Raw genomic sequence first — 14,895 nt, 5'->3', positions numbered from 1 at the left:
CTTTTCTTTTCATTTTTCTTTATTTTATTTTTTTTTAAGATTTATTTATTTTTGAATATGAGCACGCTGTCCTCAACACACCAAAAGAGGATATTGGCTTCCCACATTACAGGTGGTTGTGAGCTACTCATGACCTTTGGAAGAGCAGCCAGTGCTCTTGACAGACTGAGCCATCTCTCCAGTCCCATTTTTTTTTTTTTAAACCCAAGTTTTATGCTTGTCACCCATCTGGCCTGGAACTCACAGCAAGCCTCCTGCGGCGAGGGGTTAGAGGAGTAAATTATCACACCCGGTGTCTTAGTTAGGGTTTCCACTGCTGTGAACAGACACCATGACCAAAGCAACTCAGAAAGGAAAGCATTTAACTGGGGCTGGCTTACAGTTTTAGCGGTTCAGTCCATTATTATCGTGGTGAGGAGCATGGCAGTGTCCAGGCAGACATGGTGCTGGAAGTTCTCCATCTTGATCTGCAGGCAGCAGCAGGAGGTGACAGTGACACACTGGCCAGCTTCTACAACCTCCAAGACTACTTCCACAGTGACGCACTTCCTCTAACAAGGCCACACCTCTTCCAACAGACAGACCAGAGCTCCTAATAGTACCACTCCATTCCCTATGGTCGGGCGTTCAAACACATGAATCTACAGGGGCCATACCTATCCAAACCATCTCACCTGTACATTTTTAAAAATTAATTAATGTGATGGTGGTAGAGGACTTGTGTATCACACGCATACGGGCAGAGGGCAGCGTGCGAATCTGTTCTCTCCTTTTACCATGTCGGTTCCTGAAATGGAATTAGGTAGGCAGGTCATGGGGTTTCACAAGTGCCTGGATCAGGGTTCTCTAGAATCACAGAACATAAGGAATGTCTTTGTATATTGAGGGACTTTATTATGATGACTTACAGTCTGCAGTCCGACTCCCCAACAATGGTCAGCTGTGAATTGGAAGTCCAGGAGTTTAGTAGTTGTTGAGTCCCACAAGGCTAGGTGTTTCAGCTGCTCTTCTGTATATACTGGAATCATGAAGAAGTAGGTTTCAACAGATGTGCTTGCAGTCAACAAAAGCAAGCAAAGAGTGAGCCCTCCTTCTTCTAACGTCCTTATGTAGGTCTCCAGAAGAAGGTGTGTCCCAGATTAAAGGCGTCTACCACCTCGACTGGATCTGGGACTTGTTCTGTCCCAGGCTGACCTTGAACTCAGAGATCTCCTCGCTTTAGTCTCCTGGGATTAAGGAGGTGTATTACCTTGCCTGGCCCTAAGCTTTTCATGGCCACTGTGCCTCAAGATCTCCAGGCCAAGATCCAGGTCAGATCTGCATCACAGGTGAGCCCTCCAGTTCTGGATTGTGGTTCATTCCAGATGTAGTCAAGCTGACAACAGGGATAGCCACCACAGTGCCTTTACCCACCGAGCGGACTCAGTGATCTAGCCTGATCTTTCAAAGGGAGTTCAGTATAAAATACAGGATGAGAAAACACCACAAGCGCTTATAGCTCAGAAGGGATGAGACTGGAAGGCAGATAGCACCCCTGTGTCACAGCTGGGGATAAGCTGAGGGCTTGGGACAACTAATACTGGCACTTAGACTCCAGGGACCGACCGGGAAGGTGTTGTGTACAATGCCCAACACTAGGGACATCGGAGTGGCCCCCCAGGGGTCCTCATTCCTCAAAGTATGCACATGGTTCAGCAATTGCTTGGGATCTGGGTGCACGCAGGGTGCCAAGCCCTACCGGAGCTGCAGGGTGGAGAGACCACTGCACTGACTTTTGAGCAGTTCTCTCTGAGTGGACCTTGTATGGGAGCTTCCCGGTACTATTTGTGTGTGTGTGTGTGTGTGTGTGTGTGTGTGTGTGTGTGTGTGTGTGTGTGTGTTGTGGTCTGTCTGTCTGTCTGTCTAGTTAGGATTTCTATTGCTCTCATAAACACCATGGCTAAAGGCAAGCAGGGAGGATATGGGGGTAGGGCTTGCAGCTTGCAGCTCCCTGGTCCCACTCCACCACTAGGGGAAATCTAAACAGGAACCTCAATGCAGGAACTGAAGCAGAGACCGTGAAAGAAAGCAGCTTACTGGTTTGCTCCCCATGACTCACTCAGCCTTCTTTATTACAGACCCCAAACCACCCACTCAGGGGTGGGACCACATTCAGTGATAGGCACTTAGAGACAGGTTGTTGTTGTTATTTGAGACTGAGTTTTGTGTATCCTAGACTCATTTTGTAGACCAGGCTGGCCTACAGATATCCACTTGCCTCTGCCTCCCGAGTGCTGGGGTTGAAGGCTTGTGCCACCACACCAGGCCCCTCAGGCCAGTGTTCTGAGGCATCTTCTCAATCGAGATTCCCTCTTCCCAGGTATATTTAGGTTTATATCAATTTGACCAAAACCAGCCAGCAGCGAGAGACCTCCAATAGAGCTGGATGTGTGGTGAGGGCGGGTAAGTGACAGCAGTATGAGTGGCTCACTGGTTGCCACTCCACTGAGAAGAGTATCCTGTCTTCCCCGCCCCATGCCCTTGCAGCCACCAGCCACTATAGGCCAGTGGTTCTCAGCCTTCCTAATCCTTCAACATTTTAACATGTTCCTCACGTTATGCTGGACCCCCCCTCCCCCAATTATTTTTGTTGTTACTTCATAACTAATTTTGCTGCTATTATGAATCATAATATAAATATTTTGGAAGTCTGAGTTTGCCAAAGAGGTTATGTATGACCCATAGGTTGAGAACCAGTTATAGATGTCTGAACCATGTCTCCACTCCCATTCCCTCTTCCAGAACTATCTCTGCTGCCCTAAGAATCAACGTGTGCAGTAGCAGGCCTCTCACCATGTTGGTTGAGTGAGTCTCTTTCCCCTTCAGTAGCTCACAGAGAACCCAGACACGGTCTTTGATTTCCAGCCTCTATCAGTGCCTGACATACAGAAGCAGATGTCCACGAAATGCTCACTGCACAACAGAATCCTTGCCCCTCCTTTCCTCGGCCAACACTTGCCTCATACTTGTAGGCTGAAATGGATAGCCCCGTTCTACAGATGAAACCACTGAGGCTCCATTCCTTTTCCAAGCTCAAAAGTGGTAGGGCCAACAATACAATTTTTGGATGTCCCACTAAAAGCCTTTCATAGTGTTGGGTTTCAAACCTGGGACAAATGGCTTCAGTGCCTAGTTAACATATCAAAGCAGACTCTGGCCTCCTGATTCTCCCTCATCTCTCAGCCTCTACACGTTGCAGGGCCCTCCTGGCCGGCATACCCTACCTGCTACCCTGCAGCCTAGGGGGCTGGGCATTTGGTTACCTGCCCCCTTTCTTTCCCTTTTTATTATATTTTTATCGTCCATCCATTTCTGAAACCTGGGACCAGTCTCCTTTTTTGCCTTTTTTCCCCCATTAGTAAGGAAGCTCTGAAAATGCTGAGTTGTTTATCTACCAGACTTCTATTTAAGCGTCTGTTGATATTTTTATGTGTATAAGTCTTTTTCCTGCATACATGCGTGTATACCATGCATACGTGTGTTTTCGGTGGCCAGGGAGGTCAGAAGAGGTCACTGGGTGCCCTGGAACTGGAGTTACACGTGGTTGTGAACCACCATGTGGGTGCTGGGAACCAAATCTGGGTCCTCTGCGGAGCAGCAAACGTTCTTGACCCCTGAGCCTTCCCTCCGACCCCTGATAGCGTCGTTTGGTCATTGTTTTTGATGAGCTGCAGGGAAGGAGGAGGAAGAAATAAGAAGCTCACTGCTTCTTGGTCAGAAAAAAGAGGAGCTGTCTGGTGACCAGGCTTTCAGGGCAAAAGGCTGGCGCTTCCCAACATCCCCACCCCCACCCCCACCTCAGCCTGGTAGAGAGAGAGAGAGAGAGAGAGAGAGAGAGAGAGACAGACAGACAGACAGACAGACAGACAGACAGACGGGGAGACAGAGAGACAGACAGACAGACAGACAGACAGAGAGGTAGACAGATAGAAAGAGACAGAGAGAGATGGGGAGAGAGAGACAGAGAGAGACAGATGTGGAGAGAGACAGAGAAAGAGATGGGGAGAGAGACAGAGAGGGAGAGACAGATGGGGAGAGAGACTGAGACAGAGAATCACCCAGGCCCTGCCCCTTGCATTTTTCAATATGTTCTGTATGACTCTAGGAAGATACTAAGGGTCTGAAATCACAAATGACCCAACAAAGGCAAAAATTCCTCAAAAATGGGCTCTCTTCCTGGAGAAATTTCGCTTTCCTTGTGTTTCAGTCCTGGCCAGGGAGCCCAGGAAATCTGCAGGCTATGGTCAGCTGTGGCGCTCGGCCTGTTTTCCCTGGGTCTCCCCTTCCTCCAGCTCCTCACTGGGCCTAGGAACAGCAACAAGCTTGCTTCCTTCCTTCCTGTCCCCATCCTGGATGCTGCCGGGCTGGACAGCTCTGATCCACTTAGTCGTTAAGTTCTGATCACGGACTCAGATGATCTGGATTCAAATGCTGCCTCCACCTCCCTTTTTGTGTGTCTCTGTGTAGCTGTGTCTGTCCTGGAACTCTCTTTATAGACCAGGCTGGCCTGGAACTCACAGAGATCTGCCTGCCTCTGCCTCCGGAGCTCTGAGATCAAAGGTCTGCGTCCTGTTACCTGCACCCCTCACTGGCTGTGAGACCTGGGTGCCTCTCTGTGCTTTGGTAAATTCTGTAAAATGAGGATAATCTTTAATCACACCGTAGGGCAGGGGCAAGTAGATCTCTGTGAGTTTGAGCCTGGTCTATAGCACAATTTCCAAGACGGCCAGGACTGCACAGAAAAATCCATCTCAAAAAAACTAAAATTAGTAAAGTGAATAAGTAAAAATAAATAAATGAAAAAAATAAAGATTTAAAAGAAACAATCCTTTTAAAAACCCTAAAATTAAAGAAATAAAAATAAAATATGGATAACATAACAATATATTGAGTATTAAAAGTTTTTTGGAGGGCAGGAGAGATGGCTCAGCGGTTAAGAGCACTGATTGCTCTTCCAGAGGTCCTGAGTTCAATTCTCAGCACCTACCTGGTGACTCACAACCATCTGTAATGGGATCCGAGGGACAGTGTATAAATAAATAAATAAATAAATAAATAAATAAATAAATAAATAAATAAATAAATCTTTAAAAAATGTTTTCATGGATGAAACTAGAAAATATCATCCTGGGGTTGGGGATTTGGCTCAGTGGTAGAGTGCTTGCCTAGGAAGCGCAAGGCCCTGGACAAGCTCCGAAAAAAAGAACCAAAAAAAAAAAAAAAAAAAAAAAAAAAAAGAAAATATCATCCTGAGTGAGGTGACCCAATCACAAAAGAATACACATGGTATGCACTCACTAATAAGTGGATGTTAGCCCAAAAGCTGGGTATACCCAAGATAAAATCCACAGACCACATGAAGCTCAAGAAGGAAGACCAAAGTGTGGATGCATTAGACCTTCTTAGAAGGGAGAACAAAAATACTCACTGGAAAAAATAGGGAGACAAAGTGTGGAGCAGAGATTGAAGGAAAGGCCATCCAGAGACTTCCCCACCTAGGGGATCTATCCCATATACAGACATCAAACCCAGACAATATTGTGGCTGCCAAGAAGAGCATGCTGACAGGAGCCTGATATAGCTGTCTCCTGAGAGGCTCTGCCAGAGTATGACAAATACAGAGGCAGATGCTTGTAGCCAACCATTGTACTGAGAACGGGGTCCCCAATGGAGGAGTTAGAGGAAGGACTGAAGGAGCTGAAGGGGTTTGCAACCCCATAAGAAGAAAAACAGTATCAACCAACCAGAACCCAGAGCTCCCAGGGACTAAACCATCCCTAGAGTACACAGGAATGGACCTATGACTCCAGCCACACATGTAGCAGAGGATGACCTTGTTGGGCGCCAACGGGAGAAGAGACCTTTGGTCCTGTCAAGGCTCAATGCCCCAGTGTAGATGAATGCCAGGGCAGGAAGGTGGGAGGGAGTAGGTGGGTGGGTGAGGGAGCACCGTCATAGAAGCAGGGGGAGGGCAGATGGAATAGCGGGTTTCTGGAGGGAAAACCAGGAAAGGAGATAACATTTAAAATGTAAATAAAAAATATCCAATAAAAGGAAAAAAAAAGTTTTCTAGGGGTTGAGTTTGCTGAGAAGATCTAATTTGGGCTAAAGTTATTTAAAAATATTAATATTCTCTAAGTCGACGTTAAAATATATTAAAACACATTTGTGAGCTATGAAATATATGTTAAAATATAGACTTTATATGCACATGTCTCCGTGGGTTCTGGGGATCAAATTGGGGTACTTACACGGCAAGCACTTACTATCTCCCTAGCCCAGCAAGCGCAGGCTTCATCAGACACCCACACACACATTTTTAGATAAGGTCTCTGTGTAGCCCTGGCTGACCTGAAGCCTGTAGGCGAAGGTGGCCTCAGACTCACAGAGACCCACCCACCTCTGCCTCCTCGTTGCTGGGACTAGAGGCATTCGACACTATAGGCAACATAAGATTTGTTTTAATTTGTGTGTGTGCACACAGGCACACGTGTACACACTCACATGCATGCAGATACCATATAAAGAGGCCAGAAGAGGGCGGTGGGCCCTTGGGAGTTGGAGGTATAAAGGTTGCTAGTCTCCATGTGGGTGCTGGGAACTGGACTCTGATCTGCTTCGAAAACAGCAGATGTGCTTAGCCACGGAGTTCTCAGTCCCTTTTGTGTTTCTGTCTCCTTTCCCTCCCTCGGGTCTTACTCTGAGGTCGAGGCTGGACCGTGGGACAATCCCATTGCCTTGTCATTGAGTGCCACACCCAGTTCCTCAGGTCTTTTCTTTCCTTCCGGAGGCAGGGTCTCCTGTTTCTCAGGCTAGCCTTGAACTGCTGATCCTCCTGACTTCATCTCCCAGAGGCTGGGGTTGTGGTCATGAGTCACTGTGTTTGGCTCCTTTCCCCCTTCATCTGTCCTGGCCCAACCCCGGGGATTTTGTGAATTCTCAATTCTTCATGCTGCGGAGAGCTAAGGGGGCAACTGCAAATGAGAGAATACATTAATAAATTAGGAAACGCCAGTTGCCCTCTGATAATAAGATTATTGTTATGGATGAGGAGGCTTGATCCAATGGATTTTTGATTTGAGAATAATTATATCCAGTCTAGGAGGGGGCCAGCCCTCTGGGAATCTCCAATATGAAATGGTACTGTGGAGCACTAAGAAGCAGTTTGAGGATGCAGTAAATTCTGGGCTTGTTTAGTTGTTTGTTGGTTGTTTAGGGTTTTTTTGGGGGGGGGGAGAGGGGATTCAAAACAGGGTTTTTCTGTGTAATCTTGGCTGTCCTAGGAGTTCTCTAAACCAGGTTGGCTTCGAACTCGCAGAGAACCACCTGCCTCTGCCTCCCACGTGCTGGGATTAAAGGCATGAGCTGCCACCGCCAGGCAGAGAGGTTCGTTTTTGAGACAGGGTCTCACTGCATTTCTCTTGCTGGCCTTGAACTTGCAGCGATCCATAAACTTGACTGGGTTTATTTGCTTTGGTTTTTGACACAGGTTCTCTCGTAGCCCATGTTGGCTTCAAATTCGATATATAGTTGAGGATGACCCTGAGTCCTCCTGCCTCTTACTGCTTAAATACTGGGCTTGTAGGCATCTACCACCGTGCTTAGTAGGGCTAAGTTCTTTATGCAGAGGTACAAGAAAGAGTGGGTTGAGTCCTGCCTAGGGGAAGTCCTGACTATAGCTCTCAGCTGTTTCAGAATCACTTGCAGATAATGTGGAGCTTGGTGACCCACTATAATCCTACCATTTGGAAGTCTGAGGCAGGAGTTCAAGACCAGCCTGGGGTACCTAGTAACACACACGTATACACACACACACACACACACACACACACACACACAGAGAGAGAGAGAGAGAGAGAGAGACAGACAGACAGACAGACAGACAGACAGAGCGAGAGAGAGAGAGAGAGAGAGAGAGAGAGAGAGAGAGAGAGAGCAATTTCAGTACTCTGTAATCCCAGTGTTCAGACAGGTAGAGGCAAAAGGAATTCAAAGCCATCCTTGACTTCATTGTAAGTTCAAGGCCAGCCTGAGTAACATGAAACCCTGCCTCAAAAAACAAAAAGGAAAAAGACAGGAAAAGAAATCCCAATAGAGCTAGGGATGGGGCTCATTGGTTCCAGACCCTGCTGTATATATAAACACGAGTTGAGTTTGAATGCCATGTGCTGGAATAGGGTCTAGGCAAGGCTGCACATGCCTGTGACCCCACAATTGAGCGGCAGAGGTAAGGCACTGTGGGGTGCTCCATGGCCAGCCATCCTAGCCAAACCGGTGAGCTTCATGTTCAGTGATAAATCCTGTCACCAAGGGAATAAAGCGGAAAGAAATAGAGGAAGACACCTTTCACTTTCCCCTGACCTCCGTGCTCACAAACATGGATGCAAACACGCGCGCGCGCGCGCGCGCACACACACACACACACACACACACACACACGTAAGCATAAACCCCCACACATATACCACACAAACACATTCCAATTTAAAAAAAAAATAACATAAGCCAGGCAGTGGTGGTTGCATGCCTTTAATCCTAGCACTGGGGAGGCAGAAGCAGGCAGATCTTTGTGAGTTCGAGGCCAGCCTGGTCTACAGAGTGAGTTCTGGAACAGCCGGAGCTGCACAAAGAAAGCCTGACTCAAAACAACACCCTCCCCCCCCCCAAAAAAAAACCCAAATAAATAAAATATATTTATGTATTTGTAAAGGTACATATATACAAATACACATACACACTATCTACCTATCTCTATATATCTATACATAGATATAATTTTTTTGTAAAGAGAAGGGATGGGGGTGCAGCTGAGAGGCGGGATGCTTATGTGGCATGTGAGAGACCCAGTCTTGCAAACCAGTCAGGCGGCCCATGGATCCGCACTTCTGGGTGTGGAACCAAATTCCTTTTCCCTTCCACCAGCCAGGGCCTCACTACAACACACAGGCCAGGGTGGCCCTCCCTGTGAACAAGGCATGGAGAAACAGCAGACATAGCACTAGAGCTCCGATAGGGTAAGGTAAACTGGACATCGTCTGCTTGCGTTCCCACATCTTCTGAACCCACCAGGCAGCTTAGACTCCGCCCCAGCGGAGCCCCCGTTTGAACCTCGCTCAGACTCTTCTTGGCTCTTTTACCAGGTCACATCCCACATCATCATGGGAAGTCAGTGTGTTGGGCTCTTCCCAGAAACTGGAATGAAGATAGCTCACATGTGAATGGGCACATAATGGGTCAGAGCAAAGATATGCAGCTGATTGAGAGAGACACAAAGGCTGGGGCCCAAGCAAGCCGTGACCTTTACCCTTTGACCTCTGTTAGCATATCTAAAGGAAGAATGTGTCCCGGGGGTGGCCCTGTGAAGGACAAGTTAGTCCAACCAAATATTTCAAGATCTATGGGGAGGAGGGGTCCTGGCCCTTGGTCTCAGGCGGCCTTGTGGTCTGATAGAGACTTTCCCTCTGGCCTCCTCCGATGTTTTCTTTGGTGGCCTCTTTCCACCTCCTCCTTAAATGTGGACGTCTGCTGCTGTCCTGTCTGCTCTTCCACATTCCTTACATGACAGCATCTACCCCGGGCTCAGCTTCCTGTGCCTACCCTGGACTGAGTTCATCTCCCAGCCACACTCGGCCTTTTTCCAACGTGGTGTCTGGTTGGTAAGGGCACTTGCTGTTGAACTTGAAGGCAGGTGTTTGATTCCTGAAACCCACACCATGGATGGCGAGGACCCACTCCTTCAATTTGTCCTCCAGTTGTCAGACACTCAGTGAGGCAAATGCACCACTGTTTCCATGGGTAACGTGCACCGACGACTCCCCCCCCCCCCCAGATCAAGTTCTAAATAGAAGTTTCCTGTGAGTTATTTTGAGATAGCGTTTTCTTGTGTAGCCCAGGCTAGCCTTGAACCATCCATCCTGCTTTAACCCCTGAATTATTGAAAGCATAGCCTAGAGTACTATGCCCAGCACCCTTGGAATTTTTCATGATTTTATTTACAAGAACCTCTTAAAAGGCTCCTGACTTATATGGCTACAGACCCTAAATGCTTAGAACTATTTCTGGTTTTGATCAAAACCCTTTAACTAGATTGAAATGTACTATAAATTACTATTAACCTGTACTTTCCTGGGCTGCAGCACAAGAGTGCTTGAATTTGAATACACACGTGGTGGTATTGTACTGGAATTCATAGGTTGTTTATTGAGACAAGGACTTATTCTATAGCACCGACCCTATATAGACCAGGCTGGCCTCCCACTCGCAAAACTCTGCCTGCCTCTCCCTCGTGGGTGCTGGACTTGAGCATGCAGCAGACCTCGTGTAACGTGTCCCTGGACGTGGTAATCTCAGGACTTGGGAGGTAGGGACAGGAAGATTCAGAATTTGATGCCAGTGTGGGTTCCACAGGACAACAGTCTCAAAAGTCAAAATACGCGATTTGTTCTTGAGCTGGGCACAATGATGTCCCTAGAACGTTAACTTGGGAGGCTAACAGAGTGGGGGAGGTTCTTGCATGGACCTCCTAAGGTATACAGTAAGTCCAACTAACCCGGGCCACACAGTTAGACTCTGACCCAAAACAAAAGTGCTTGGTTGCTTTTGGGCGTTATTCAAATTCTCCTGCTGCCACAGCCCCTGCACGATTGGCCCTGCCTTCCTATCTAGGCCCTGTCGCTTGGCACCCTACCATTGCGTTGGGGTTTGGCATCCCGGGCAAGCATGAGCCCAGGCTGGTAACTTAGCTGGATTTGGTTCACTTGGTAACTCTACCTTTCCTATTCTGTGTACGTTTCCATGACATTTGTTAGAAACGGTTGGCACCAGCCGTGCAGGCAGCCACAAGGAGCAGGACTGACAACAGGGCCCTGAAGTATACACTCTTGGCCAAGACAGAGCCCACTGTCATGGGTCAGGCTTCATGGTGGTCACCTCACCCTCCTTCACATTTCAGCAGGGAACTGAGGTTGTTCCTTTGCAGGTGACATTCACGCTGGCGTTGAAGGGTCCAGAGCACATGGGTGAGAAGGGTTTTAGGCCAACAGAAGTCTATGAGCTAAGGAAAAAGATGAGGGCAAGGCATTCAGTGGCTCCAAGTCTGGGTGCTTCTGTGTTGGAGAAGAAAATCCAAGACTGGAGAGCAAATTTGGGTTCAGATCACTGTACCATGCATGCCCCTTCCTTTCTTTCTTTTCTTTTTTTCTTTCTAATGGCCACTTTCCATATCTCAAGCTAGATCTTAGTGGCTCTGAAACTTTGGGAGGTCTGGATTTAGTTGAGGTTTTTATGAGTCAAAGGATGCATGTGCATTCCTAAAGGTTCTAAAAGGTGGCTCAGGAAGCCGTCGGGAGCACAGGCTGGAAATGGTGACTGGAGCCAAAGAGACGTCAGTCCAGGTGTTAGACGGGAATGCCAAGAGCAGCAGGCAGAAGGACCAGATTCCAGAGCACTTTGGGAAGCAGTGGCAACAGGACTTGCTTGTAGATTGTTGCTGGACTGGGACAGGAGAAGTTGAGAAAGAGTGACGTGGGTGTTTAGAGCTTCGGGCCCCTCACCCAATCGCCATCCCAGTTGATCGGGGCACAGGACCACAGAGATGGGACACTGGGCCTTGAGTAGCTAGGATACGTAGCCTCAGAGGTGTGGCATCCCGGCAGGGAAGGAGGCTGGGATTTAAGGATGGAGGCTGGTCGCTGGAGAAGTATGAAAGCGGACTAATTGAATTTAACAGGGCACCTCTCTGAGACGTGTCTGAGAAGGTGGGGCTTTGGCTCCCTGTGGAAACCAGTGGAGGAAGAGTCCATGAGAGAGGGGAGGAGGCTAAAAAAGTGGATGGTAGGGTACAGGGGTCCACTCCTGTCATCCCAGCATCTTAGAAGTAGAGGGAGGAAGATGAGAAGTTCTGGGTTAACCTTGGCTACGTCATGCTGTTCAATAGCAACCTGAGCTCCACAGAAACACCATCTCCAGGGAGGAGGTGGAGCAAAGACCAGGGAGGGGGTGGGGCGAAGAGTGTGTTGCTCAAGGCATCACTGGGGCTCTTCGCAAGTCTCAGCAATGACAGCTGCATATCAGGAGAGGAGAGCTGACCTTTCTCTTATCTGCTCAGAGACCAGATGCTTCTGCCGAGCCTGGGCTTACTTCCATGGTCTTTCTCACCCCAGTCTGAGCAGCCTTCTCTGCTCAGACGCCTTCTGCTGAAGGGTAACTCATGAAAGAGGGGAGTCCGGCCTGGTCTACAAAGCGAGTACCCGGAGAGCAAGGGCTACACAGGGAAACCTTGTCTCTAAAAACAAACAAAAAAAAAAATGGAGAATGCTGGCCTACCCTTGTTATTCTTCAGAGACAGATCCCAGAGCTCAGCACAGAGCCTGTGCGACAACGGTGTGACCTCCGTTGCCTGCTTTGCCTGGGGCTTTGGGGGTGGGTACTATCTCCAGGCGTGGATGGACTCTGCTCTGAGTTCTTGAGTTTGGACATTTCATCCCTCATTACATCCGTCTGTCCATCGGCCTGTCCATCCTGTGTCCTACTTAGGAAAGTCATTTGATCCCATTTACCTATCTGTGTGTCATAGCGGGTGTGTAGACATCAGAGGACAGCTTGTGGAGTCAGCTCTCTCCCGTCCTTTGTGTCCCTGGGTTTCAGTCATGGTGGCAGGTGCCATTACACCCTCTTGCCATCTGTAAGATTTCTTTTTATCCTCATTGTACGCGCGGATGATGTGCGAGGGCGGGGGTGCAGGCGCCTTGGCACTTGCGTGGAAAGTAGAGAAGTCTATCTCCATCTTTACATGGCTACTAGGAATTAAGCTCAGCTTGGCAGGCTTTACCGCAAGAGCGTTTACCCGCCAAGCCATCTTACTGGCTTCATCCCCCTTTGCTGGTGTCAAGTGTCTGCAAATAGTTAAAGCCATCAGCATGGTGCTGGGGACTCCAGTACTCCTGGGTCGCTTTACTGACCTCCCTTACTTAGGGATTATTACCCTCATTTGTAAATGAGTTGGCCAGGCCACACTTGAATGAGTAAATGGCAGAGGAGAGTCAAACCTAGGCTACAGTCCCTGTTCTGTCAACTATCCATGTTAACCCATTGTGGAAAGTGACCATCCATTCACTATCCAGAATGAAGCATGTATTTTTGCTTGTGTGTGTGTGTGTGTGTGTGTGTGTGTGTGTGTGTGTCAGTGTCAGGGTGTGCATGGGTGTACATGTTAGCACATGCACCCTCACACACTTGGGACCAGAGGAGGGTGTTGCCTGTTCTGTCTTTTCCTTTTTCATTTGTCCCAAGACAGGTTCTACCATTGGCCATTGAACTTGGAGTTTGTGGTCCTCGGCTAGGTTAGCTGGGAGTCCCAGCAATCCTCCTGTAGCTACGTTTCATATCTACAGATTTAAAAAAAAATCTTTAGATGGGCTCTCCCTGTGTACCCCAGGTTGTCCCGGAACTCTCTTGTGTATCTGAGGATGACCTTAACCCCTGACCTTCTTGGCTCTCTCTCTCCAGTGCTGGAACTACGTGTGTGCCCCAGCCCGCTCTGTTCTGCAGATTTCCCTATTCTGTTGGTTTTACATAAATGGGATCCGACAGCAGATTGTCTTCTGAGGCTCTGCCCTTAGGATAATGTCTTCAGATCTGCCTGGGCTGAAGCAGGCATTGGTGCTCTATTTCTGGATCGTATGTTTGTGGTTCTCTGCTGGCCACACTAGGAATCTAATAAGTATTTTGGCTAGGTAAACATCCCAGTACTAAGCCAAATACCCAGACTCTCTATTTAACATTTAGATTTGAGAGGCTCCTATATTCTTTTTCTTTTGTTTTAAATTTAATTAGCTTCATTATTAAATTAATTAATTAGCTTCATTATAAAAATAAAAACAGCTAGGCGTGGTGGCATCTGCCTTCATTCCCGGGGGCCAACCTGCTCTGTGTAGCCGGTGCACAGATATCCAGGTCCAAGCAGAGAGACCCATCTGTCTCAGAAAAATAACAAAATGAAAACTTGGCCATAAAAGCATCACGCAAAAAAAAAAAAAAAAAAGCATCACGCGCCAAAATTATTCATACCCAAGGTCTACACATCTCAATCAACTTCTGAACAATTAGAATCGTCTTTCCGAAGCTGTTAAGCCTCACGGCCACTAATGATCAAATACATTTTATGTACTCGTCCAGCACCAGAAGTGTTAGCAGTTAGAACTAGAAAAATAATCCTTGGCCGAGCCGTGGCGTGCACACCTTTGATCCCAGCACTCAGGAGACAGAGGCAGGTGGATCTCTGAGTTCGGGGCCAGCCTGGTCTATGGAATACTCACTGTACTCTGGACAGTCAAGATTATTATATAGAAAAACCCTGTCTCAGAAAAACCTAGAAGTAAAAAAGGAAAAGATAATCCTCTTTCATAACTTGGGCCCTTTACCAGCATTCAATTTTAGAAAAAATATCGAAGTTCAACAAAATAGCTCAGTGGATAAGCTGCCACTGGGAGGAGAGCAGGCGTTTCAGGCCATCCCTGTCTGCATAGGGTTTGAGCCTAGCCTGCTTATGCAAGACCAACACGAAAAGGTAAAGGAAGCTTCTGTCCGTTGTGTTGCTCGTGGCCCAGAAATATCTTAGGTTCAATGGGGTCTCAATAAATCTTGCAGAAAGAGCCTGAGAATGAATAAAACACACCCCCTGGAGGATTTGCTTGCATAGGCTAGTGAGTTAATTAATTAATTAGAGCCGGGCTCTCACTGTGCAGCCCTGGCTGGCCTGAAACTTGCTAAGTAGACCAGACAAGCCACGAACTCATTGACCCACCTGCTTCCTCCTAAGTGCTGGGATTAAGAGCATGTGCCACCACGCCCTCCCCC

At 47.9% G+C, this 14,895-nt stretch overlaps 1 protein-coding gene across 6 annotated transcripts in view; it reads left to right on the top strand.

The window, feature by feature from the left end:
• Nucleotides 1-14,895, top strand: part of Ccnd3 (cyclin D3) — a 94,810-nt gene that overhangs the window by 60,747 nt on the left and 19,168 nt on the right. The window lies entirely within an intron of this gene.

This window comes from Rattus norvegicus, chromosome 9 (genome assembly GCF_021556685.1).
Source record: "Rattus norvegicus strain SHRSP/BbbUtx chromosome 9, alternate assembly SHRSP_T2T, whole genome shotgun sequence".
NCBI classification, from domain to species: Eukaryota; Metazoa; Chordata; class Mammalia; order Rodentia; family Muridae; genus Rattus; species Rattus norvegicus.
The sequence above is the reverse complement of the archived record's forward strand: the minus strand, read 5'-3'. Positions and strand labels throughout refer to the sequence as shown.